Source organism: Pleurodeles waltl, chromosome 6 (assembly GCF_031143425.1).
Source record: "Pleurodeles waltl isolate 20211129_DDA chromosome 6, aPleWal1.hap1.20221129, whole genome shotgun sequence".
Classification (NCBI taxonomy): domain Eukaryota; kingdom Metazoa; phylum Chordata; class Amphibia; order Caudata; family Salamandridae; genus Pleurodeles; species Pleurodeles waltl.
The window spans coordinates 449,585,597-449,599,191 of NC_090445.1; the positions used below are offsets into that span (position 1 = coordinate 449,585,597).

The window sequence follows — 13,595 nt, forward strand, 5'->3', positions numbered from 1 at the left end:
CCACCCTCCGCTCCCCTGCCTCTTTGCTCCCTAGTCCCTACTCTGCTCAGCCCCTTTTTCCAGGCCGCTCTTCCCCCTTTTCCTGTCTTGCATTTCTTCTTCTTCTTCAGCTGCCCCCTGGCTGTCAGTATCCCCCACCTCCTATTCACTACCTCTACATGTCCCAGCACTTCTCTCAACTCTCCTACTCCACCATCAACTCACTCACCATCCTCCCACCCAACGCTTTATCCAACCTGTTAGAAATGGGGTCTTTGGTTGACAGTCAGGTTACCCCCTGTTCAAGCAAGGACCCTAACTCTAGTCAGGGTAAATCACCCTCAACTAACCCCTGCTTACCCCCTTGGTAGCTTGGCAGAGCAGTAGGCTTAACTTCAGAGTGCTAGGTGTAAAGTATTTGTACCAACACACACCGTAACTTAATGAAAACACTACAAAATGACACAACACCAGTTTAGAAAAATAGGAAATATTTATCTAAACAAAACAAGACCAAAACGACAAAAATCCAGCATACACAAGTCAAGTTATGAATTTTTAAAGATTAAACTAAAAAAATAGCGCTTAGAAACAAAAATGCTTCGATGAGATGTTAACACGTCGTCATGACGGAGTCGTTCCCAACAAGCCGACACCAGCGGCGCTGGACACGGAGTCGTGTAGACCCCCAAGTACAGTACCTTTGGCGAAGAGTGAAAACAAGCCGATGCGCGAAGTTGGGGATCGCGGCGTCTGTGCGAAACGTTGAATCCGTGCACTTCGAGCAGCGTCGCTCACGACGTGGTGCGGCGACTTCCACGGAGTCGCGGACTTCAGCGGGGCCGCAGCGGCGTCGGGCCTGCGAAGAGCGTCGCGTTCCAGCGAGGGTCACGGCGTCGGGTGCAGGCGGCGTTACCGTATTCAGCTGCGGCGTCGGTCTGGAGTCGTCCGAAGTCGATTTCCTTGGATTACCACCAGCTTTCCTTTCAAGGGCCCAGGGACTGGATAGGGCACCACTTGTCAGAGCAGGAGTCTCTCCAGAGACTCCAGGTGCTGGCAGAGAGAAGCCTTTGCTGTCCCTGAGACTTCAAACAACAGGAGGCAAGCTCTAATCAAGCCCTTGGAGATTTCTTCACAAGATGGAAGGCACACAAAGTCCAGTCTTTGCCCTCTTACTCTGGCAGAAGCAGCACTGCAGGAAAGCTCCACAAAGCACAGTCACAGGCAGGGCAGCACTTCTTCCTCAGCTATCAGCTCTTCTCCAGGCAGAGGTTCCTCTTGGTTCCAGAAGTGTTTCTCAAGTCGGTAGATTTGGGTGCCCTTCTTATATCCATTTTAGTCTTTGAAGTCACCTTTCTTCAAAGGGGACTCACACCTACTTGTGAAATCCTGCCTTGCCCAGGTAAGGCCTCAGACACACAGCAGGGGGTTGGAGCCGGCATTGTCAGAGGCAGGCACAGTCCTTTCTGATGAGAGTGGCCACTCCACCCCTCCCTCCTAGCAGAGATGGCTAATCAGGAAATGCAGGTTACACCCCAGCCCCCTTTGTGTCCCTGTCTAGTGTGAGGTGAAAAACAACCCAACTGTCAAACTGACCCAGTCAGGGAATCCACAAACATGGCAGAGTCACACATTTGGTTTAAGCAAGAAAATGCTCACTTTCTAAAAGTGGCATTTTCAAATGCACAATCTCAAAATCAACTTTACTAAAAGATGTATTTTTAAATTGTGAGTTCAGGGACCCCAAACTCCACATGTCCATCTACTCTCTAGGGGAATCTACACTTTAATCATATCTAAAGGCAGCCCCCATGTTATCCTATGAGAGAGACAGGCCTTGCAACAGTGAAAAACGAAGTTGGCAGTATTTCACTGTCAGGACATATAAACCACATTACTATGAGGGTCATTCTGACCCTGGCGGCCACCGACCACGGGAGCACCGCCAACAGGCTGGCGGTGCTCCAACGAGCATTCTGACCGCGGCGGTTCAGCCGCGGTCAGAAGCGGAAAGTCAGCGGTCTCCCGCCGACTTTCCGCTGCTCGTGTGAATCCTCCATGGCTGCGGAGCGCGCTCCGCAGCCATGAGGATTCCGCCCCCCCCCTACCGCCATCCTGTTCATGGCGGGAAAGCCGCCATGAACAGGATGGCGGTAGGGGGGGTTGCGGGGCCCCTGGGGGCCCCTGCCGTGCCCATGCCAATGGCATGGGCACGGCAGGGGCCCCCGTAAGAGGGCCCCGCAAAGTATTTCAGTGTCTGCCTTGCAGACACTGAAATACGCGACGGGTGCCACTGCACCCGTCGCACCTTCCCACTCCGCCGGCTCGATTACGAGCCGGCATCCTCGTGGGAAGGTCGTTTTCCCCTGGGCTGGCGGGCGGTTTTTCAGCAACCGCCCGCCAGCCCAGGGGAAAACTTGTAATACCCGCCGCGGTCTTTTGACCGCGGCGCGGTATTTCGGAGGGGGGAATTCTGGCGGGCGGCCTCCGCCGCCCGCAAACATTGGAATGACCCCCTATATGTCCTACCTTATCCATACACTGCACCCTGCCCTTGGGGCTACCTAGGGCCTACCTTAGGGGTGCCTTACATGTAAGAAAAGGGAAGGTTTAGGCCTGGCAAGTGGGTACACTTGCCAAGTCGAATTTATAGTGTAAAAGTGCACACACAGACACTGCAGTGGCAGGTCTGAGACATGATTACAGAGCTACTTATGTGGGTAGCACAACCAGTGCTGCAGGCCCACTAGTAGCATTTGATTTACAGGCCCTGGCACCTCTAGTGCACTTTACTAGGGACTTACTAATAAATCCAATATGCCAATCATGGATAAACCAATCAACAATACAATTTACACAAAGAGCATATGCACTTTAGCACTGATTAGCAGTGGTGAAGTGCTCAGAGTTCAAAAACCAACAGCAGCAGATCAGAAAAAATAGGAGGCAGGAGGCAAAAAGATTGGGGATGACCCTGCATAACCCACACTCCTGTTTTCTTTTACTTCATCTCCTCTGCTTTTCTCTGCCTTCTTACTACCATTTGTCTCTCCCTGCTGACTATATTTTCTGCTGCCCACCCATCTGATGTCTTATTCCTCCTCTTCCTCTTTTCATCCACCTACAAAGTGCCCCTCTGTCTGCGCTCCTTCTTCTTACTACTGTTAGTCTGGTTACTGCTCACCCATTGCTTAATCTAAGGAGAGACCTGAGCTTCGCTCTTTTGTTACATTGTAAAGTATACTGACCCCCCACCACCCGGAAATAATTGTACCATCCACTGAGGAAGCCAGGCAACGTGTGTTCACCTTCAACCACCCTACAAGCAGATTCCTTGTCTGGTACTACTTTTATGTAGTTGGCACATATCTATCTATCACCCTATATTCTACCCTCAGCCCCCTCCTCGTTCCTAGTACTGCTCCTCTTTCCTATTTGAATGTCATCTTAATTTTAGGAAAGTACCGCAGAAGAGAGATGACTGATCGCCCACCAGACGAACAAAAGTGAAAAGGCCCAATTTTTGTACAGATGATAACCCACGGAGCTAGTAGGAGTTGTTTGAGTCTTGGAAAATAAAAAAACATGTTTACATTCTAAAAATGTATATAACAAATACCTCTGTGGGACCTCAGCCTAGTAAAGAATGCAATTTTGTATTACCTTTTCTAAATATGTAGCTTATTCTGCTGCTCACTTTGTATTTTTTGCAGGTTCCTTTCCTTCCTCACCAAGCAGGGCCAGAGTTCTAATTGGTCAGATGTGTACCATGTGATCAGTTCCCTCCACCCATTTAACTTCTTCCCTCTGGGTGTCCAGGTGAAGGGCAGAGAGAAGATGTTTTCCTGCACTGTCTTCCTTTTTTGGGTCGGGTGGGGAGGGAGAGGGGAGGTTGGAGGTGGGGGGGGGGGGGGGTTTGGTCAGGGCCAGAACCCATGCCTTATTTTTATTTCTCAACCCCAAACCCTGCCTTAACCTTGCTCTTGGAAATTTTATTCACAGAATCGAATCACTAACTACCACATATTCTCTTAGTTAAATAAACAATACCCAACCAGAACTGTGTCAGAACTCGTCCTGGGTGGGCTGCGCAGGCCCATGTTACTGGTGACTGTTGATTCCTGGGGTTGCTCCTCGGCCATTCCTGGGAAACCTGGACACTGCATGCTAAGTAGGATGACTAATGCTATTTACTGTGGGTTGCTCTTTGTTATTCCTGAGTGACCCTTGAACCCATTGGAGCATAAGTATGGTAGGCTGTATAATCATAATTACTATGTTGTGCTCCTCCCACACCTGCGTGGCTTCTTCAGGTACATCTTATGGCTGCTGGTATAATGCTTGTCCCTCCATGGTGGACCCAACAGAACACGTACTATACCTTGTTGCATAGTGACCATTCCTATTGGATGCTCCCAAGTGGTGTAACAAAACTTGACGGTCCCCTCTGCAAACTACAAGGAGGGCCCCCCTACTTCTGTCTCACTCCAGAGCATCAGGCCAGGGTACCGTACTGAGGGGGCCCCTGCATCTTGCCCCCCCGACACTGTGGTGACTGCGGGGGCCTTTCTTACACCACTGGTGCTCGCTGCCATTCCTAAATGGACTTTTCAAAGGATGTACTATGGATTGTTGTATAATGCACATTCATGGGTTGCTCCTTGCCACTCCTAGGTGGATTCTGTGTAGCTTATACCATGACCGGGTGTACAATTTTCATTCTTATTGGTTGCTCCTTTGTTGTTCCTGTGTGAACACTTAAGCATATACTGTAGTTGCCCCTCTGTTCCCCAAGGTAGCATTGTCACCTTTGTGCACTCTTCTGCATGTATTCTTTGAGGTTTTAACTGTATCATACAGCCAGTTCAAGCTGGTAGGTATTTGCATGCAAGCACAACAGTGTACTCTATAACGCTGTCTCTTACACCTACGTTTAGGTGCAAGCAGTGCTCCATACTCTCATGACACCAAAACTCAACTCTTCCCACACAGGTCACACTGCACTCAAACGCTTTCCGCCATCCATACATTGCATCTAATGTCCTATTGCTCAATCCTTTTTGTTTCAAATTCATGCATAGGTGCTGTTCCAAAAGACTATAAGAGTACACCTCTTATCTTCACGTATGGATTCAAAACACTATCCATACGGGACACGTGAAAGGCACACACTCTTCCATCCACAATACTCCCATGGCATGGTTTGCTATCCCTTAGTTCCTTGTTAAGGGTATGAAATCATACATAAATGGTATCACAAAACAATCAGCATGTTAAATTCTGGGTAACATTGCTGAGGAATCTCTGTTCTATGCAGTCTCACATGCTGATAAGGTTTTCTTGCTCAACAGCGCCAAGCTGAACCTTGTAGGAGCTAGCAGGATGAGCTTACAAAGAGTGCTAGTACAGAGATATTGCATCATCCTGGGGTCGTTTCCTCACTATGTAGGAAATTTTGTATTCTCCCTACTGAGAATGAATTTTGTTGCAATGCAGAAGGGAAATTGCCCTATGCCAGAGTCAACTGCAATTCCAACAAACTGCTACAAAATGGCTTCTCTTACCTTTGTTGCTAAGGTTAATGCTACAGATTTACCAGTGATATCTTGCCCAAAATGCCCTCTTTACAATACACTCAGTTAGAGGGCTCTCCTGGCATTGTGCGAACTGGAAGCGCAGTTTTGAATAAAGCAAGTGTCTAAGGGTGAAGGATGTGGATTTGCCTGTAGAGGATTAGGCACATAGACTCCCACAAATATAATTGCCTTAACTCGAGACGCTTCTTAAAGAGTCCTCATGAGCTACAGTAAATTTGCAAGACCTCTGCAGGTCTAATATCTTACCTTCAAGCTGAATCTCTATTTTCACTACAAGGTCTCATGTTTAGCTATTCAGCCTAGGGTCTGTAATCACCAGCAGATTCTAGGGTGCAAATTCTAACCAATCCCGGGCACAGCCAGAGGCTACTGCTGTGTTGGGAGCCTTCAAAACACATCCTCTGCCCCAATTTCGTCTTAGCAAGGTCACGTCCATTGACATGATATAAGGCAAAGACTCATCACGAGCTACAGTAAATTAGCAAGACCTTTGCATGTCTAAAATCTCACCTTCGAGCTAAATCTGTATTTTCATTTCAATGTCTCATGTTTAGCTATTCAGCCTAGGGTCTGTAATCAACAGCAGTTTCTAGGGTGCAAATTGTAACCAATCCCTAGCACAGCCATAGGCTACTGCTGGGTTGGGCACCTCCAAAGCACATCCTCTGCCTCAATTTCTTCTTATTAAAGTCACCTCCTTTGACTCGTTATAAGGCAAATGAATACCTAGTTGTTGAAAGTGTATCGTGTCTGAGGAAATTACCTTCTTCTGCACTCTGGGCAGGGTCGGCTTTAGCTCTGGTGCCGCCCTGTGCGACAATGTTTGTTGGTGCCTCCCAATGACCACCAGGAATTCCCTCACTACCACCCTTTAACAGTGCCCTCCAAGTCTCCATAACCACTCTCTCTCAGATGCATTTAATTTGTTTTATTGCGCCACTTACAAACTGCAAGTAACAAAAGGACCTCTTTGACAAATGTAGTAACCCATTGACCTATTTGCATTATATGCACTTTGCAATGTGCATGGTACATGTCCTTTGCAGCAGGCATATTTACCCTGCACACTACCTTAAAACTTTCATTAGAGAAAACTTCGATCTCTCTCCAAACAGGACATTAATCACCTGAGTTGTCTTGACATTTTTATTGTTGCCTGAAAATTGCTGGAGGCAAGGAACACCACAGCAGGTTCTTTTAAAATCATAACATACCTGCAAACACGGCGCCCCCACCCGAAATCCTCACCCAGTACAGTGGCACCGGTCACACCACCCTAGAGCTAGTCCTGACTCTGGGAGAGGTCTGCTGACTACCCCCCTTCAAAGCCCATGTAGTCTCATATGACTAGGCCATTGTCCTACACCAGAAGAGTGTACAGTAAGCGGTCTATAAAGAAATAACAAAGATCCTTGCAATACTACAGTTCTTCACTGGATGCAGAGCCTGTGGTCATGAGTCTGTTTCTTCCTGCTAACATTGATATGCCCTTGAAATAAATTTTCTCTTTCACTTCTGGGTTGGTAAGAATTAGACACCCCTTCCTTTGAAGTCCAGGTTTGCCTTAGAGAGCTTGGAAAAATGTTTCCTGCCCGGGTGGCCAGGAAATATAAAATAAGAATAGTGTATTTTTCCCTAAACAGCACAAGGGCTAGACATCTCCAAGGAGGACTCTGAGAACGAATCATCCTGATGATTGTGTGAATATAAAGAGCACCTTGTTTGACATGAACGTCTATGGTACTGTCCTTTCCCAGCTGGCCCTTGAACACCCCCACTTGTGTGCTGTTGGTGTGCCCCGGGAGTACACTCATCCACTCCTTGACCTTTCCCAGGCTCTGGAGTGCACCTCCAGCTGCCATTGGCTCTTGTACTGGATTTGGTATTTTTGAACAGTGTCAATTATCCACTAAAAACCTGGGACAACTTACACCCACTCAAAATAGGGTTCCCAAAGGCAGAAAGGGCCCCCAGGTGAAAATCAGACATCTGGCACGAGTTTTGAGGCTCTGATTGTGTAACAGTGAACTAAATAAGAAACAAACAGTTCTGAAAGCTCTGGTACTCCTGGGGTCCACACTGGGGTATTGGTCGAAGACTTACGTTCTGGGCCAGTTCAAATGTACGATGTCTCGATCCACAAAGGAAACCCTGTTGTAATCGCAGTAATTTACTCTTCATGGAGGTGTGGTTCACCCAGTGCCACATTTCGAGGGTGCCTTGTTTCATCTCGTGCCACCCTTTAGAAGAATCTGTCACGTTGCATCTTAGGGGAACTTTGTGTACATCGTTGGTGAAACAGAAGCTAAAAACTGAGTCATACTTTTGCGGAAGCGAAACCTTAAGAATTTCCAACGAATGTTGTCGAACTAAGATGTCCTGATGTAGCTTCTAGCTTGTGTTACAAATTACATATAAGTTATTGTTTCAGATTCACAGAACTTGCATTTACACTCACAATGGAGATTTGCTCCTACCTAATGTTACACCAGTGGTGTGTAAAATATTCTTGTGGCTAAATAATTTCCTAGGGACAGGCCATGGGTGTTCATGAGGATCATGCTCTAAAAAGTTGGTAAACAACCCAAACCTGTGAGTTTATGGGTGTTTGAAAACTTTTACACGTTAAATGTTTACACTAAATGTGATCAGAAATGTAGACCTGTCAAAGGCAGGGGCACATCTCTATTTTAGGGTGGAAACAGATAGGAGCCATCACATAATCTGATGTCTGATGGAGGTGTAGGTGTTCACAGGAAAACAATCAGTTTGGAAACTCTAAAGGGTAGTTTTTTTGTTTGTGTTACATTTATACTGCTCCTGGGGATCTCCGACAGTCACAGATTCTCAGGACTTGATAAGTTTATGGTAGCTGAAATTTACTCCAAATATAGAAGGAACAATTTCGTGTCGGAGTAAATGTCTGAATAGTTTTTGTGATTTAAGAACCCACGGATTAAAGCTGCTACTAGGGGGTGTTGATATTATTAAGAGCATACCGCAGTAAAAAAGAAGTAGAGATTTTAATTTGTAATCAGTGTGAAGAAGACGGAGCAGTTGACACAGTCTTTTTAGATAAATCCAAACTCACCCTCCAAAGCTGGTGGAAAAAGGAAAAAATAATACATTTCTACGTTAAAAGAGACATTGCCACCAATCAAACATTTGAGTACATGAATAGGAAGAGAGAACAGGGCTTCTTGTGGCTTGGATTTCGAAGGAAAAAATCGAAAAGTGATAGAACATATTATAGATCGCATATCAGGCCAATTTGTTAGAGATCACAGAAGAATAACTCATCGTTTCTAGATTATTAAATAGCACTATATAAGGCACCACCGGGATATCATTACAGTGTGAGTCAGAAATTGATCACTTTCTCCGAGAATTAAAACTACCAACTACGACACCCGAAGAAGTTACTCTCCTTATTAAGCTTGTATCAGAGAATAAAAATATTGAGACAATAAAATAACTGCTGTGCTGCAAAGCATCAAGGGAAGATAGCTTTGGTGCTGCATTTTATAAACCTTTCGCACCCAGCTTGGTGTAGCCTCTACCGGCTGTTCAGCTCAATTTTTGAAATAGCACCGATTCCCTGATTTTTTCAGAGAGAAGTCCTTATACATTTTTAAAACACAAGTAAATCGGATACAGAACCATCCTTTTATAGACGAATAACGCTGCTCAACATGAAACCCTTATGATGGAGGATAGCATATACATTTGTTGGTCCTTGACACCAGCCATAGCTTTCAGGGAGCAATGTTTACTAGGCAGGGACACAATGTCACACACGAACAGATACACATAATTGTGCACACATGAATAAACACACAGACAATAATGCACATGAACCCTTAAGCTCTTAATTGTCTTAGCTCTAGATCCATACCCTGCTGTCCTCATAAAACATTTTCTGGATCCTTCAGAACATAGCCTGGGAATAGGTTTTCTAGGACTCCCGCCTCCTGGCACTAAGTACTTTGTCAATGTGTCAAACCGAGACAGAAAGCTAGTTGGACTGCAACTACCCTGTAACCCTCTGAGCAGTTCTTGAGTGTGATGAGTTGCAGGTAACAATCAATCTTATGAAATAGCAAAAAGATGATTAGTGGAACCCAAACCCTGTTTCATGAGAGAAAGGTATAACCAAGAACACAAGGAAACAATGGATATATTTTAAAAATATATTTTAAAATTACAACCCTATTGTAGTGCACACAATATGAGTAGTAATTATAATAATAACAAACAAAATAGTAGCTGCAGTGTTTGAAAGACATGCGAAGAACAGAAAATATTCCAACATATTGAATATGTGTGAAGGGAATCCAGCCCCTCTTTACCTGGAGTGTCCATGGGTCCCGTCGCAGATCCACCTCCTGACCCATGACACGACCCGCACCCTAGAAGAAAATAAACCACCAATTGCACTAAAAGCAGGGAGAAACCAACAACAATAACAAAGCACTTTTGCTTTCAGGTGTCGGGACCTGGAAGCACTTCTGCAAATAACGAGATGGATTGGATAAAAGTACAAGAGAGGCGGAGCAGAGGGGAGAGGTCGTCGGAACCAAAAGAGAAGACCGTGAAACTAATGGAGTGTGAGGGACTTTTCTGTTCACAAGGTGACGAGAGCCCTGAAGATATTGGTCAACAAGGCCCCGGGACGATGCAGCAGAGTGAACCGGGGGGAGATGGAGAGGCCTATCTAACCAGGGAGGTGGAAACGTGGAGGGAGGAGTGGTGGACTTCAGAAGCTCTCAGCAAGACGCACACGCCCGCCACAAATCACTAAGAGTTGTGGCAACCACAGTGAGTAGACAAGAGTCTACCTGTTAGCCCCTTCCATTGTTTTTTTTGTTGATTGTTTAGTGGACATAGGTTTTTTTGTTGCTGCTTGGACCCCTCACTTTCCGTACCTTTGGGGGGAAAGAACCAAAAAGGGGAAAGAAGAGGGAGGGGCAGGCATAATTCCATTATATGTCCGGAGACAGACGAAAAACATGGCCAGGCTAAACGAAGAGTAGCCTCATATAGTCAACCTGCAGTTATATGGTCTTGATATTCCTTTTTTTATCTCTCCTTTTTTTTCTCTTTCTCTTCTCTCTTTTTTTTTTTCCTTTCCTTATAAATGCGTAAAAAAGGAGGATACTGACCGCGCTCTTTAAAACATAATTTAATGGTTGTCACAGTCTGAATCCCACTGCACTGAGTGTTATGGTTTAGACATGAAGGGAAAAGAATAAGCTACTTACCCCATTGTAAAGAACTTGTAAAGAAAAAAGGCAACACAGAAAGCATTACCATCTTACTGACGACCTCTAGGACACAAGAATAACAACAGTTCCACTACACCATCAAACACTGAACGTATTCATTGTTTTTCCAATAAACATCAATATTCACTCACAAACCAATGCATCCTAAGTCGTATTTCCAACCCCACCCTCTGACAATATGTCATTTTATATCACTTCTATCCTCATATCTTTGGCTTATTAAGCTAAAATCAGCACCCAAAGAAAAGCCTAACTCAAGTTTCAAAGATGAGGCTCATCCTCATGCTTGTTTTGACAAATGCGAATACCGTACAATATGGCAGTGTTGTGTACTATTCTCACAGTATTTATTGCAACTGAGGCTAACAAGTCTGACTAGAGGAAAGAAAGGCCGAGTGTGCCTCCCATATTGTGTCACTTTTCTGGTACAGAGTTGTTCTCTAACCCTTCTCACTCTAGTCCCAACTTACATAACATTATCTGCTCATTGTTGCATCTTTCAGGATAAAGTATTAGCAGAAAGTGGCGTGATGCCTTTTAACTCATTTTCATTTTTTAAAATGTTCCCTTTGTACAATAAATACAAATGGGAAGGAAATTATCACTTTCCATGAAACCTTGTTCACAACTCAACAACAATTATTTAGGTCGGGCAGTTCAATTCAGATTAAATGCTGTAAATATATTCAAGCAAGATTGGTTATCATGTTGCAAAAATATGAGAGGAACAAATATGCATTCTTTAATTGTCACTTGTGTATAAATAAATAACATGTGTACCTCAAGAAGGGGATCCCTGGAAGAGGAAACCAAGATAATTATAACTTCCCCAGAATGGCAATAAAGCTATATATCATGAATATATTTGTAATTATATAATACATACTTATATGTGCAATGATAAAATGAAAGAAGCCAGGCTATTATATTTAATTAGCTGAAAAAGAAAAATTTAAATTAACAAGGTACAAACTGTCCTTCTGTAAGTTTTCTCATACAATGCCTTTGCAATGGAAACCATACATTTTCAGCCATTTGTGCTCCTATAGTTTTTTTTCCAGGTGTCGATGTTAATGATGGTGTAGTTGTCATAAGCCTTTCAAATAATGAATTGTCAAGATCATAGGTGAGAAAGGGATGAGGCTGTGGGACCAGGTGATGATGATTAAGATAGAGCTTCAATAGCTGGTAAAACAGTGTCAGCTGAATCCAACACTGTTATTTTGGTTAAGGATGACGTTTGTGCATGTTGAAACGTGACACCAGTGGAATCTGAAGATGTAGGCACCATTGGCGATCTCACTCTCATTAATACCAGCATCAAAGATGAAGTTGCCAGCTCTGTCAGCATCCACGGTGCATCATATACTGCATAGTTTGATTGCTAACTTAATTGCTGCATGCAGTCTCATTGGTCAAATTACTTCTCTCATGTGTGTTATAAGTATCACTGTTTGTTACAACAGCACATCCGAATAAATAGTTTCAAAACAGTTTGTGCACCAAAATTTGGGTCTCACTGGAGGTCATTGAAATTTGCCAAATAACAAAGTCCAATTAGTACTTATCTGATTCAATAGTTTTCTTCTGTATTAGAATGCCATGGCTTCACTACATTGTTGTTCAGTCGGGTAGATGTCACTTCCCATTGTCATTCATGCTGACTTTATTTCTTTACTAGGAGAAAAATTTGAATTGCAGAACCAGTTATCAGATGTGTTGTTGAAAATCCACAGAAGAGACATGAAAACAGTAAACTTAAGAATGTAGGAATGAATCCAAAAATAGTAACAAAACCTGTCAGTGAGCTAAAACATGGGTTATATCTGTTGAGTTCAATGGATGGAAGATGGTATGCAATAAGTCAAGGAAATGTGTTGGAATTTTTGTCTGCAATAGTCATTGAATTTCAGAAGCAGACAGGCTGTTTGCAAGACAATCATTTCTGTCACAGAGGTGAAAGACACCTCTTTCTGTGTTACCATCGCAACAAGCTTATTTACATAACATAACAAAGCTCCTATTTACCATGTCTATTTTTGTATATGGATGATTTCTAAAAAAGTTCCTCTGAGGATGATACAGTCTGATACCACAACATGTCACTGTTTTCTGATTCCTTAAAATTAAAATGAGAACAAGTATTATCCCTCAGCAGCATTCATTTGTTCTAAGTAGATAAGAACCATTCCAAAGGATTGTATGATACGAGGGAAGGAATGGGGCAGGTGCTGCAAGTAATTTATAAGCATGGTCGGATCTCAAAGTTTACAAGCCCTGTGCAGAGTGATAGTATCGCAGAAGAGTGGATGTTCTAGCGGATTGGTACATGCATATGAATGCAGGATTGTTTTTTTGTCCAGCAATGAAACTCAAACTTCCAGGCATGGAAAAGAAAGGCATTATGTATTTTTTCGCGCAAGCCCAAGGATATGTGTTTTTGACAGTCATAGAAATGGGAGGCATTAATTAACAGTGAGATTACTCCATGTAGAAGCCACAAAAGATGGAGTAAAAACTATTACAATAAGAAAAAGAATATCATAACATATAACATATTAAAATACTAGTAAATCATCAAATTAATCAAAAGCCATGCAATGCCGGTTCATTTTAAATCCAACTACATTCACAGACATCCCGCCCTGCAGTCCTTGGCATTGCTAGTACTGGCTAAAAGTATCTAACCTGCTTGTATTTCAATATTTTTGCTGTTCTCCTTTTGCAATACATG

The 13,595-nt window shown here is 43.8% G+C and overlaps 1 long non-coding RNA gene across 1 annotated transcript in view; it reads left to right on the plus strand.

Moving 5' to 3' along the window:
• Positions 1–13,010, plus strand: part of LOC138299880 (uncharacterized) — a 39,674-nt gene extending 26,664 nt beyond the window's left edge. The window contains exon 3 of the long non-coding RNA XR_011204844.1: positions 10,063–13,010. This is a non-coding gene — a long non-coding RNA (uncharacterized lncRNA). The remainder of the gene's footprint in view (positions 1–10,062) is intronic.
• The last annotated feature ends 585 nt before the right edge of the window (positions 13,011–13,595 follow it).